Below are 12,873 nucleotides of genomic sequence, written 5' to 3' on the forward strand. Positions count from 1 at the left end.
CAAGTTTTCAGCTCATAGCTCTTAACAATCACTTTGTTGGGGCAAAACTAACATTTTTTGCCAAATTATCTTTGGCAGTTTTTGTTGATTTAGCTAATAAAAAAAAAAGGGAGCTAATGATGTGTTTTTGTGACAGGCTGCTAGTGATAAAGTGGACAAAGATAAAATTTAAAACTGGTTCTTTGCTAAATTACCTGTTATGTGTTGTCACAACACTGGTTCCTGGTACCACTCAATGCAGTGTTTTAAGATTTGAACTGCACTTTGTATTACATCCAGTATTAGGAAAATACTCTCATGAAGACCAGGGTCTATAGGGCAAAAATCAGGTGAGCACCAGTCCCAAACAACATTTATCTCAAGCTTTATGTATGCATTGAAAAGCACCACTGAGTTGTAAAGCGAATTTACTGGTACATTAAAAGGCCTTGCTCCTTTTTTTATATTTCATATATTCAACTAGGCATTTACGTGCCAGGCTCTATATTCAAAGCTAATCGCCCCCATTAAACCTCTGCCTGTTGCAGCAACAAAGACTATTTCACAGCTTCTGCAGCGATGTTCACCAGCAGCACTTATGGAAGAGCATTAAGGTTTCCAATAGTCCTTGAATCCACATAGCTCATTCAGTGTTTGCCTCTGGTAGCGCTTGATGAATTTCTGAGCATATGGCACATTCCTCTGCAGGTCAGCATATGTCAGCACAGAGTTTAGATTCAGTTTAGATTTAAAAAGGAAAGAGAAAAAAAAGAGAAGAACCCCCCCCCCCCCCACCTCCCCGGTTCTTTTTCCCACCCTCCCTCGCTCTCCTGCCACTCCACTTCCCCCACTTCCCTCCTCTCCATCCATCTGTTGTTTCTTGATACAGGGAAAGTGAAAAGAGAGAGAGAGAGAGAAATAAGCGAAACATCTGATGAAACTCACTGTGTTGTGCTGGAGCTGATAGAATAATTTGTTACAGATTTCTGTTTTAGGCATAAGAAAATCTGTAACCTTACATCTTATGACATAATTCCTGCCATATCATTCAGGGATTAAGAAGACTACGGTACTACGCATCTCAAATAAATTTCTATAATGAAAAATTTTGACATGGTTCTTTTGATTAAAGAAAGATTTATTAGAAAAGGGACCAAAGATGCTCTCAGGGTAATCAGACAGGATTTGCGACTGGTAAATTTTGAATATTTTAAAATGGGATTTTATTTTCCATAAACAAGATTGATAAAATGTATAATCTCTCTCCACACGGAATTCCCTTTTATAGTCTGTTGACTATTTATTGTGTCTATACCTGCACTTCTTAATAGGCTGGTCTATATTTGAACATTTTATGTTACTGGATACGGTTACTGCATCCCTGTTCCAAGAAGGTCATCTGGAAACTGGTTACCTGTTTGGGTTTTTTTGTTATCTCTTTGCTTCGGGTATATTCTGTATATTCTCAAGGGATCTTTTATATATAGATTTGTTTTAATCCAATAAATCCAATTCTAACTCCAAATCTCTTTCTCAGCAAAACTGCAAATTACTTTGATGCTACAGATCTGCAGACAGGGTTAAGTTCAGGATGTCACGATTGCAGTGATTGCTTTTGCACACACATATATGTTCTATTAATGCCTGACACCCATGTGCTGTTAGCTTATAGTATGAGGAGTGATTATTTGAAATAGGCCAGATGCCCGGGTATACGTGTGTACATGCTTTGAAATCAACTTTATGCTAATCCGGTTCCACTCCTTGACAGTCTTAGTGAGGAGAGACATTAGCATAACTAGCTAGCGCCACGAACCACAGGGGGTCCTTGTTGTTCACGTACAACATGTAGGTGTGTGTGTCTCAATCTGTTTGAGGGAAATGCTCTAAAGAGACAAAATGCCAGTCTGTTTGTTCTTTCACTCTGTCTTAGTTAGAGGTAGGCCTCTGTCTGCTGCCTCTCAATCTCATTTACACCTAGAGGTGTGGGATTTGGGAGACTGACGCACATCCCCACAACCATACACACACACATGGTGGATGGAAGGTGTTTGTCATTTTCCCGACACAGAGTTAGAGAACTTCAACCTTCATTATCTCTAATCTATGCTTTGTGATTTTTGTAACCGATGTAGAAAACATGGTGCGGTTTTATACATAAATATATATATGCTGTCTTGCTCACTTTCAAAAAAGACAAAAGTGTATATTACAAATGCCAATCTGTAACCAGGTCACGGAGGGTTAATTAGTTTTAGTTTAGGGTCTGCTACCAAGATAAATAAACACACGGAGGGGGATGATTACAAGAACTTTTCTCTATTCCATCGTCAGGGGTGGTAAGATTTTGCTGCAAACAAAAACCAGGTGTAAAGAAAAGGTATTGTAGAAAGATGAAATCGCTGAATAGACAGATAGAAAGTCTGCATTCCTCCCAGTATCCATCTCTCTCTTGTTTGTTCTTGTCTGCTTGTTTTTAACATGGAGCCGAACTCCCAGCAGGACACTCGAGGTGGGCAGAGTTGACACACAAGCACAAGCGCACACACATACAAATACACACACATGCATGCACCATCCTCCTGGCACCATGCCATCCTGTCTGGGTCTGTCTACGTGTAGGGGGTGAGCTGTCTGCCCTCATCAGTGCCAACATGTCGCCTATATGTACACTGCTCCGGGGGGACCTGCGTGTATGTGTGTGTGTTCCCGTCTGTTCAGCTCTTTACCAATACTCAGTGACCATGTGGGGACAACAAAGCTCATTACACTGGTGACCCCAATCCTATCTGATATGTGTATCCACATTTCATGGGCATACATGCACATCCACAGACAAAATACCTCGGCAGGGACATCATTTTAGGTAGATGAAAGTATATGCATGGATACCGATACAGCATTTTTGGCTAGTGTGCATTATTATTTTTTACAGTTTTTTCTGATGGCTTAAGCACATTTTTTGTAACTATTGACTATTTTTTGCAAAACTCTACACACAGATAAGAAAACCCTTCACCAAATCAGCAAAACATTGTCGTTTTCTTGCAAAAGCTAATAAACCTTGCTTAACTCTCCAAACCTTTGTAAAAATGGTATTTTCGTATCAAACAGTTAACACAAGCCATCACATTAATAAGCACACAATGCACCAACTACACACTGATGGTATGAATAAAAAACACATCTGGCTTTTGCTTTCTCTGTGGACAAGGTAGGCTATGTCAGTTTGAGGTCATACTTTTGTCATAGGTCCGTAAACATAGAGGGATCCGGACTTCAAGTACTGGTGTTTATTCACACACATCAAAAGTGTTTATTTCCAAGTCAAAACAAAATAGTAATTTCACTGAGGAAAAAAAAGAAATCAGTCTACATTGTGTCGTCTCTCTGGGTCTGGCCATAAAATTCCGTCTACATCACATGCAATGTCCTCTAGTCCAAGGCACCGGGGAAAATATCTTCTGCAATGGCGTATCCAGGCCTGACATGATGGCTGGTCAATATCCCCACATGCCTCCTCCATTGCCTGTAAAAGGGCTATGCGTTGATGGGGATGACGGTCAGACCTTCCAGCACCAGGCAGCGAAGAACTCTTCAATTGGATTCAAGAATGGAGAGTATGGGGGGAGGTTCATTACAGTGAAGAGTGGGTGATCTGTAAACCACTTGCGGACCAACGCAGCCCTATGGAAACTAACATTGTCCCATATGATGACGTATCTGGTCTGCTCTGGTCTCTGAACATTAGTAAGCATGTCATGTAAGGTGTCCAGGAATGTAATAATGTGTGCAGTGTTATATGGGCCCAGCGTTGCATGATGGTGAACAACACCATTTTGACTTATAGCTGCACACATAGTTATGTTACCACCACGTTGTCCTGGGACATTGATTATGGCACGGTGTCCAATAATGTTCCTGCCACCTCAAACCAGCCTCATCCACAAAAAACTGCTCATGACATCACTCTCTAGACAAGACGAAACAAATTCAGCACAGCAGGCACATGCACAGCACTACAGTGTGCACTTCCAGATTCAGTATCAATGATACTATAGCTTACCTGCACATAGTCATATCGCAGCTGTTTTACACGTTCACTGTTTCTTTCAGAAGGTACTCTGTAGATTTGTTTCATTCGGATTCTGTTGCGAGCAAGTACACGACCTAATACAGAAATGCTCACATTTTGTATGTTTTGGAAGGTGGTGTCATCCTCAATTATGCGCTGCTGAATTTTGCGTAGCCTTATGGAATGATTTGCAATCACCATATTGACTATATGGGCTTCTTCGTCTGCAGTGAACATTCTTCCTCTGCCCCCAGCATCTGGTCGTCTAGCAATTCTGTAAAGTAACAATTTCAGTATTTTTACATCTATGGTATTGTTGTGTTTCTCATTAGCATATGGCAGTGCTACAACTCTTAGTGCAAAGTGACTGTACTAACTGATTCTCATTTTGAAATGTCCTTATGATGCTTGCTACAGTGTAGCGGCTGAAATTAGGCTGGACCCGTTGGCCAGCTTCCCTCAGGGTCATTCCATGGTTGATTACATGGTCCACTATTGTAGCTCTGATGTCATCAGCAATTCTATATCTTATTCTTCTTACCCTTCCTCTTACCCCTCCTCGTCCTCCTCTTGCTCCTCCTTGTCCTCTTCCTCTAACTTCACCTCCTTGTCCTTGTCGTCCTCTTCGTCCTACGTCTTCACCTCCACGTCCTCTTCCTCGGCCTCCTCTAATTCTCACTCTTCTCACTCTTCCTGCTCCCTCCATTGTACTCCACACGGACAGCTTACCTTTATAGTTACCTTTATATTTATAGTGCTTATGCTGATTGCAAAGTGAACTAATTATCTAAAACAGTTTTCACATGTGACAGTGTGCCAGACAGTTGGCAAAATAGTGTAAATAATAGCCATAAATGTGTATAGTTTTGCTAGGAGTGCGTTGATCATTTGGGAATTGAGTGTAAAGCAGTGAGTTGTGTTTACAGTTCTGTAAAAAGAGTGCTGTGCAGTGGATTGTGCCTACAGTTGTGTGTTACAAAGTGGCAAACTGAGTGCAAAGCAGTGTTTGGTTTTGCTATAAGTACACAGCAAATCCAGCATGTCCAAATTAACACTGTCAGATTTGATTTCAACACTTTTAAAGTGTCTATATGGGTCCACACCAGAGAGTGTTGATTTGACTCTTTTTGGAGAGTTGGTACGTTAACTCTGATTTAGTGTTAAACGCCAAATCTCTCTGGAGTTGATAATTTAACACTTGGTGTTAAGAGTTTATATATTAACTCTCAGAGAGTATTTTAGTTTAACTACGTAAGAGTTATCTTCTAATTAATTCTAAAAAGCGGGAATTTTACTGTTCTGAACTTCTAGAAATTTCTTTTGGAAATAAACATTTACTAAAAAGACGCAATGGTTTTTGAAAAACATTTATTCTGAACTGGGCACCACAATTTCGAAACATTTTCTGAAAGATGTAACAGTGTACATGTTCTCACTTTCATTAGAATTTCATTTATCAAAAGGTCTGACATAGGTGAGCTGGTAAATGCAAATAACAGCATTCTCATCACTTATTTCAATAAATACAAAATACAATATGCATGTCCTTCATTCATCACTTTGTGGAACTTCAACGCACTTCTGCTCTCCCCCATATTCCATCTTCACAAGCATATCCTATGTGGAGATTGAATAAAAATTAGTTGACACTAATTAATGGCACAAATCAATTGCAGCACAGTAAAAAAAAGGAATCCTCTTTGAGACATTACTTGTGTAAAGTATTTTCCCAAAAGACAAGGACACAGGCAACAGGTAATACTGAACTAAATGTAAAACCTCAACCTTTTTCATTTTTACCTAAACCGTGTGCACAAAACTCTGGAGGAATCTAAATGCTAACGTAGAACTCAGTCGGGACTCGGGACATCTGCTACTGCTGTTTGCTCGTTTTTTATGGGAGATCGTTTTCAGGCTTCAAGTAGCACCATTATACCAACATTTCACATTCTAGACATTGTTTTAAGTGTATTTGACCAAGAAATTTGACTGAAAATTCACATGCAAGCTTTTTTCAAGGCTGTGGTATTTGCCCGCAAACAATACCTTTCAGCTAGCTAAAACAGAATATTATGCTATCACCGAGCAACATGGCTAATGCCTTTCACACAGCTTTGTCTCAACTCCAAAGAGCCACAGAAGTAAAAGCTAATAACAATAATTGAAACAATCTTTGAAAACATGACTTACCAAGCATGGCAAACAACTCAAATATGTAGAGCAAAATGTTTTGAAACGGCTTCACTTCAGCTTCGATTGGAGCCTATGGTGCTGGGGGCGGAGTCTGTGAATTTACTCTATTGGTGTCATAGCCCCTGTAGGAGTTCAGAGTTAAGAGGTCAAGAGTTAATGTTTCCATTGTAACACCTCCAGATTTGAAATAGAAACACTCATTTTTAACACTCGATTTTAACTACTATCATTTTACACCTCAGAGTTACATTAAAAGAATGTGACTCTACTTAGAGTAAAATTAACTCTAAGACTACTAACACCAAAACATTTAACACTTTTGAATTTGCTGTGTATTAATAGTTTTAGAAATTGTGCTATAAGAATCACAGTTGGGGTTTAAGCATTCAGAAAAACTTGTAAAACTACAGTGAAATTCTCTAGCAAGCCTATAAGATAAACTTACTTCATAAACTGTGCATTCAATCACTGTAGACCTGATTTAAACTGGTCCAAAAGCTACACACATGTTCGTTTGTTGCAGTTGAGAACAAAACATCAGTAAACAAAATATCACAAACCCTAACAAGCCTAAAAGCATTTCATATGTTTCATCTAAAATATTTCAAACAGTATGATATATATTCCTGCTACAACCCTAGAAGAGATACATATGTTCACCAGTGAGCAGTGGAAACGCTGCTTCTCAAAGGTAAACATCAAGTTTCAACATTGCAAATGAGCTATATTTCTAACCACAGAGACCCTTTCTATGTTTCTAGTTTACTTTCATGAAGCACTGGCACAGCAAATGATGTGCAGTTTAATCTGTTTTGTAACATGCCCCACAAGCATGCTGCATTCCTCACATCTTTCAAGTCTAAACATCCTTCGTGAGTAACATTTAGCGACTTAGTAGTGTTTAGGGTGTTTGGATTTTTACATTAAAATCAAACCTAATAGAAGAAGCCTATTGAAAACAGATCTTCACTGATGCCCCCCCCACCACCACCACCAGTGGAATGATAAACTCAAAGGTCAAGTCTGATTTCCCGCTGGGGAAAATTTGATTTTCTCCGTGCAAATGAAAGAAATTCCTGTTTATAAGGGGATTTAAAATTGGAAACAGATTGAAGTTGAAAGGCTTTTGAGATTTTAGCTGTAAATCAAGATAGAAATGCTTTACTTATGTTTACAATTACAAGTCCAACAATCTCCATTTCCCCACAGTCTCACTGCTGCACACTGTTGTGCTGGTGAAGTCAGATCAGCTGTTTGTAGGTGCAGTGTTCGAAAGTTCTGTTTCCTAGGGATTTATGTTAACTTGCAGATGAATAGCTGATACCTAGAACTGATTTCCCATTCAACATGGTCACACCTTGGTGATAACTTTTTTTCTGGGTAAAAAAAGAACTTCAATAAAGTTCCTTTTAATATCTAGTCCTTTTCATTTTTTTCTCTAAAGCCATCAGCTGTCCAACTCCAAAGCCCTATGGTGGTAATTGCCCTTCTCTCTTATCATGACTGGCATTTGCACATAGCACTGACACATTGGTCCTTGCTGGCATTTGCTGATGAGGCAAAAGGGCAGTATCTTACACACTTCTGCACCCACACATAGATGGACTCACACACAGACACACAGGCACGCACCTAAGCTCGAGTTTGGAACTGTGCGTTCTAAGGTAGGTGCTCAAGCATAGATATATAGATATATATTGTGGTGCACATTTATACACAGAAGTGGCGTTTTGTCACGGTCTTTGTGGTTTCTGTGTTTTTATATGGTTGAGCACGAGCGACAGAGTCTTCTTGTCCCCGAGGCTCCGGTGTCAGGAAGTATTGGAGTCGACACAGAGTACGCTCAGTAGGCTGCCTGGGCCATGCAACACTGATCTTTATGTCAGCTCAAAGAAATGGAATCAGCCCTTTTCTCTGTCAACCGTTGTGTGTTTTATGTGTGTGTCTGTGTGTGAGTGCGAGCATGACAAAAGCAACGAGGAGACAAGAGGACTCAGCCTTGCCTTGAACTCTGTCACTTTGTTATAAGTTACTACTTTATGCTGTCTGCATGCTCTCTCCATTTGAGCTCTCACTATCTCTTCTCCTCTTGGCAGTTTTCCCTTTTTATCTGCTCCTTTGGTTTGCTCACTGCAAAACTTCTTCCTCAATCAATACATTCCACGGCTCAAAAAATACAACACAGAAACATTTTGGTGGGAAAAAGAATGCACCAAAAAGTGCATTTAAGAATCTTTAATTACTTGGTTAGACAGCAGGTGTTCATCCAAGGTCTGTTCGTGTGGTCTTGGTACAACATGTAGCTCTAATAACCATTAAAGTGGGTTTGATCTCACAACACATAGGAAGCATTGCAGCTTCTCGGACATCAGCTTCATGTGATCCATCTACTAATCAGAAGGTTGTGGTTGGTCAATCCCTGGTTCCAGTTGACATGCCCAAGTATCCTTGGGCAAGATACTGAAACCGAGTTGCTCTCAGTGTGTGTATTGCAGTGTGAATTTTAGATATAAAGGGTCTAATGAGCTTGGACTTCTTTAAGTTGCTTGAAGACGTTTCACCTCTCATCCGAGAAGCTTCTTCAGTTCTAGGGTCAAATGGTGGAGAGTCCCAGATTTAAGCCTTGTGGGAGTATCCTCCCAAGAAGGACAATGGACCCCCTAATGGTCTTCTACCTAATCGCATGAGCCAAAGTGTGAAAACGGGTGTGGGTCACAATCAGCCAAGGTTTCGGGTGAACTCATTGTGAAACCTAGCCCCACCCTATCATGTGATATCCTGAGGTCACATCACCCAGGATTCAAATCGCTGGATGGCTGAGAACTTTCACAGACACGTTAGATAGAAAGCATTTAGGCATAGAAAAGAGTACTTACATTAGTGTGTATGTGAAGAGGCGAATTTGTGAAGGCTGTATAAAGCACTTTGAGAGCTAAAGTAGAAAAGCACTATATAACAACCAGTCCATTTACCATTTTACTATATCCAAAAAGCTGCAGCTTGACTAGACACACGCAGGTCTGATTGTTACCAGAGCTTCAGTCTAATATCCATTTATCGATCCACAAAAAGAGGCTATTTTCTGTTCTACGCCATCTACTATTTGTCTGTTTATTGGGAACTTTTTAATTCACCTCTGTGATTACAGTGACAGTTCTCTTACATTACTCAGCAAAGTCTCTTATCACTAACACGTGAACTCTGACTCAGTGGACCTGACCTTAACCCCACTAGCTCCTACGTGTGCCTGGGGATGTCAATATTCAGCCTACACTCAAGCAGTCAATAACTGACATTTAGCTTTTAAAGAAAGAAACAAATTAAACCTGGATGGGGATGAGCTTAGGTCTAGTATTCCTGGGTTCAGTCAATTTCAAATTGCTTCATTAATTTTTGTCTTTTTATAATTTGTTGTCTAATTAAGGTGAATTTTAGTTTTTGGATGTATTTCTCCCCTTTTTGTATTCAGTCTGACTGGTTTTCTTTAAATCTATATTCTTTAAAATCATTAATATAAGTAATATAATTGTTAACATGTTTGCTTAACAAAAGGTGTATCTCCAAATACATGAGTTGTGCGGAAAGGTGAAGAACGCGTGGGGAACTTCCTTGCAATCACCAGTTGTTTAAAAAAATGTCCCTTTAAAATCATCCATATAGAGATTTTCATTTAGCTGCATAATAATGTTTATCATTTGATGCCATTGTGATAAAATATCTGAAGTAGATTTCATTAAAGATTATGAGGCAATTCTGCACATTTTTCATGGATTCTGCTCTTTAAAAAAATCCTTTTACAAAGCCAACATCATTTGCTAATCCTCCAAAGTGACTCCGTCCTTTCCAGCACATCCACAAATGTCAGTTAAAGCACTGTCCTTCATTTGAATATCCCTGATTATTATGCAGCTCCTTCTCTTACATATTCAAAATGGGGTTCTCAATCCAATTAAATGGGCAATGTGCTGTAAAGGCGTGGGCAAACATGATTGAAGGCAGAGCTTAGGATGACAAACAAGAGCAATCTGAGCGAGATGGAAAACCACTTGCTGTGAAGTTAATGGAAGACTTTGTGATGATCACTGATGGAGCGGTGGGTGGAGACGTATGTGTGTGTGACAGAGACACAGATAGATAGAGTGAATAAAAGGTAAAGTCTGAATGAGAGAAACCAAGAGCAATATGGAATCCTGGGTATGAGTTAAGACATACACATGCCAGATTCATAGAGAGGAAGTGACCATTTTTATAGAACACTTAACAAACAGCTTAAAATCAGAAGCAAATGGCTATTAATGTAACATCTACGGCACAGCGTGTTGTTTTATCCATATGATGTTTGGACAAAATCTTTAATTGGCTTGTTTAAGAGATCCAAGAGTGAGAGGTGCCATTTATTCTTACACTGCATCTGTAATTAAAAGAAAACTACACCATGAGGAAATTAAATATATGCAATGATCTGTTTGTGTTTATAATACAGCCCTTCATCTGCCCTTGGTTTAAAACCAAATCAGTGCCTTTAAAATAAATACTCAGTCTGATGAATGCCTCTGCGTCCCACTGGCTCACTAAATATGCACAGTGAAATGAGCTGAAACATGGGCCTTAATTAAAAAGTGGAGACCCACGAAGATGTGATTAAAGCAGCGCTCGGTGGATTATAGTGACTAAAGCATCTCCAAAGGCATACAGAAAGAAAAAGAGAGAGGGGGAATGAAAGAGAGGAATGAGCGAGTGATTAAGGCACCGCTTTCTGGGTCTTTTTTTTTTTACTTTTCATTTTTTTCTCTTCCATGTGCCTCATAAAGAGCAGCAACAGAACCACTGTTAGACTTTGACATGTATTCCCAGTTACGACTTCAGACCCTATATGTGATGGCCTTATGCAAATGTATGAAATGTCAGACCTCCCTCTGTTTCACCGAGCTGTTATTGTCATATAAATGCTAATGTTAGCAAGAGATACATTTTGGTTAAAATAAGATTTAACAGTTCATGTATGCAATGATTACAATCAGAATTATTTTGCCTGGATATACTGTATAGTTTCAGCCTGAAAGAATATTTCTGTAATAGTCTCAGCTGTACAGCAGGGTGATTAACTGTGCACTATGTGCTGTTCATAGGAGTGCTCAGACAGGAGGTCTAGTGGGCCCTTTATAGACACTGCATAGCTAAGCAGTCATAATGATGCTCTCATTAATAATGCAAGGTTTATTATGGACAAATTCACTCTTCTCTTCTCTTCACTTCACTCAATATTAAACATTTTTTTCATGTAATTATGAAGAAAAACAGCACCAAGTGAATTGAGCTCCATAAGTTGCAAAAGTTTTCTATATGAAACCTTTATTAAGCTAGCAGTGCCCACGGGCTCAGCAATAATAAGATGAAGAGTTAAATATTAGCACGTTATCCCAAGCAAAGGAGAAAGTAAAGCCTTGTATCACTCATGGCAATATTTTCTAATTAACCTCTCTGTTGTTGTTTTTCTCCATCTGTCTCACTCAGTGCCCCGATGCCCTATGTTGACCTATAGTATGTATGCAAATAACCTCTGCTTTTCATTTCAGATTTCTTACTGTATGGACGTCGGTTCCTGTATTAATCAAATCCCTTGGCACAGTTTCAGCATGCAAAATGGGATAGTGGTAGATAATGCAGCGATAAACAGACACTGCTTATACTCCTTTTTTCTGTAGATAATCTCTTTAACATCAGTGTGATTAAAGGCTGCATCCCCTATCCATGGGATCTGCGATCCAGTAGCTCTTTTATTGAATCTCTTCTGAATGGGATTAGTGTGGGATGAAAAGTAGGTGGAAAAGGTCATAGAAGACTAAGAGGAAATGAATGGATGGATGAATTCTGGTTTATTAATAACTACCAGATTTTTATCTTCTGTTTGACTTACTTGACAAGGAGGATACAGAATAATATGAGTGAAGAGGAATAAGAAGAACGAAGTAAAACAGGGTCAAACGGTACAGTGCAGAAAGAAAGAAAGAAATAGATGGCAGACAATGAGATAATGAAAGGAATGCAGATTTGTTGGTGCCGGAGAAGAAAAAGCATAGAGTAAGTAAACAAGTAAACAAAAGAAAAATGAGAACAGAAACAAGGGACTCAAACTGAGCACTCAGGTTAAAATAATTCAGAATTAAAGGCAATATGCTAACCAAATCATTATTTTAAGTAATACCCTTTTAAACATTTGATAATTTGAAAAGGAGATCTGGAAGTCAGTTTTAGCCTGTCAGAACTGAACGAGGACGAGCTTCGCAGCCTTGTGACACGCTACATATATACTCCATACACAGCAGCTCTTTCTGCAGCAGCCTTGCCACTCTTTCAGAATCACATCACTAACATATCAGTGCATTACCTGCTTCCCAACCCCCCATCCCTCCCTCTGACACTGACTAATTAATAACCTCAGATGGTCTTGCATACCCACTCTTACCACTTTCAATCCCACCTAACCTCCTGTGCGTCTCGCTTCTCTTTTAATCTGTACGCATTAGTTTTGTGGCTTGTGTTTCAGTTCTTCTACTTAAACAGACATGACGTAGTTGATGGTGACAGATGGCATTTATTATTGCATGGCTAATATGCAAGAGAGT

General features: G+C 39.4%; 1 long non-coding RNA gene across 1 annotated transcript; it reads right to left on the reverse strand.

The window, feature by feature from the left end:
• Positions 1-3,052: 3,052 nt before the first annotated feature.
• Positions 3,053-5,069, reverse strand: LOC146507808 (uncharacterized). The gene is made up of 2 exons (XR_014876828.1): positions 4,697-5,069; positions 3,053-4,657 (listed from the first exon to the last, which is right to left on the reverse strand). It is a non-coding gene; the product is annotated as an uncharacterized LOC146507808 (long non-coding RNA).
• Positions 5,070-12,873: the final 7,804 nt, after the last annotated feature.

The sequence above is a fragment of the Neolamprologus multifasciatus genome, chromosome 11 (assembly GCF_963576455.1).
Source record: "Neolamprologus multifasciatus chromosome 11, fNeoMul1.2, whole genome shotgun sequence".
Lineage (NCBI taxonomy): Eukaryota > Metazoa > Chordata > Actinopteri > Cichliformes > Cichlidae > Neolamprologus > Neolamprologus multifasciatus.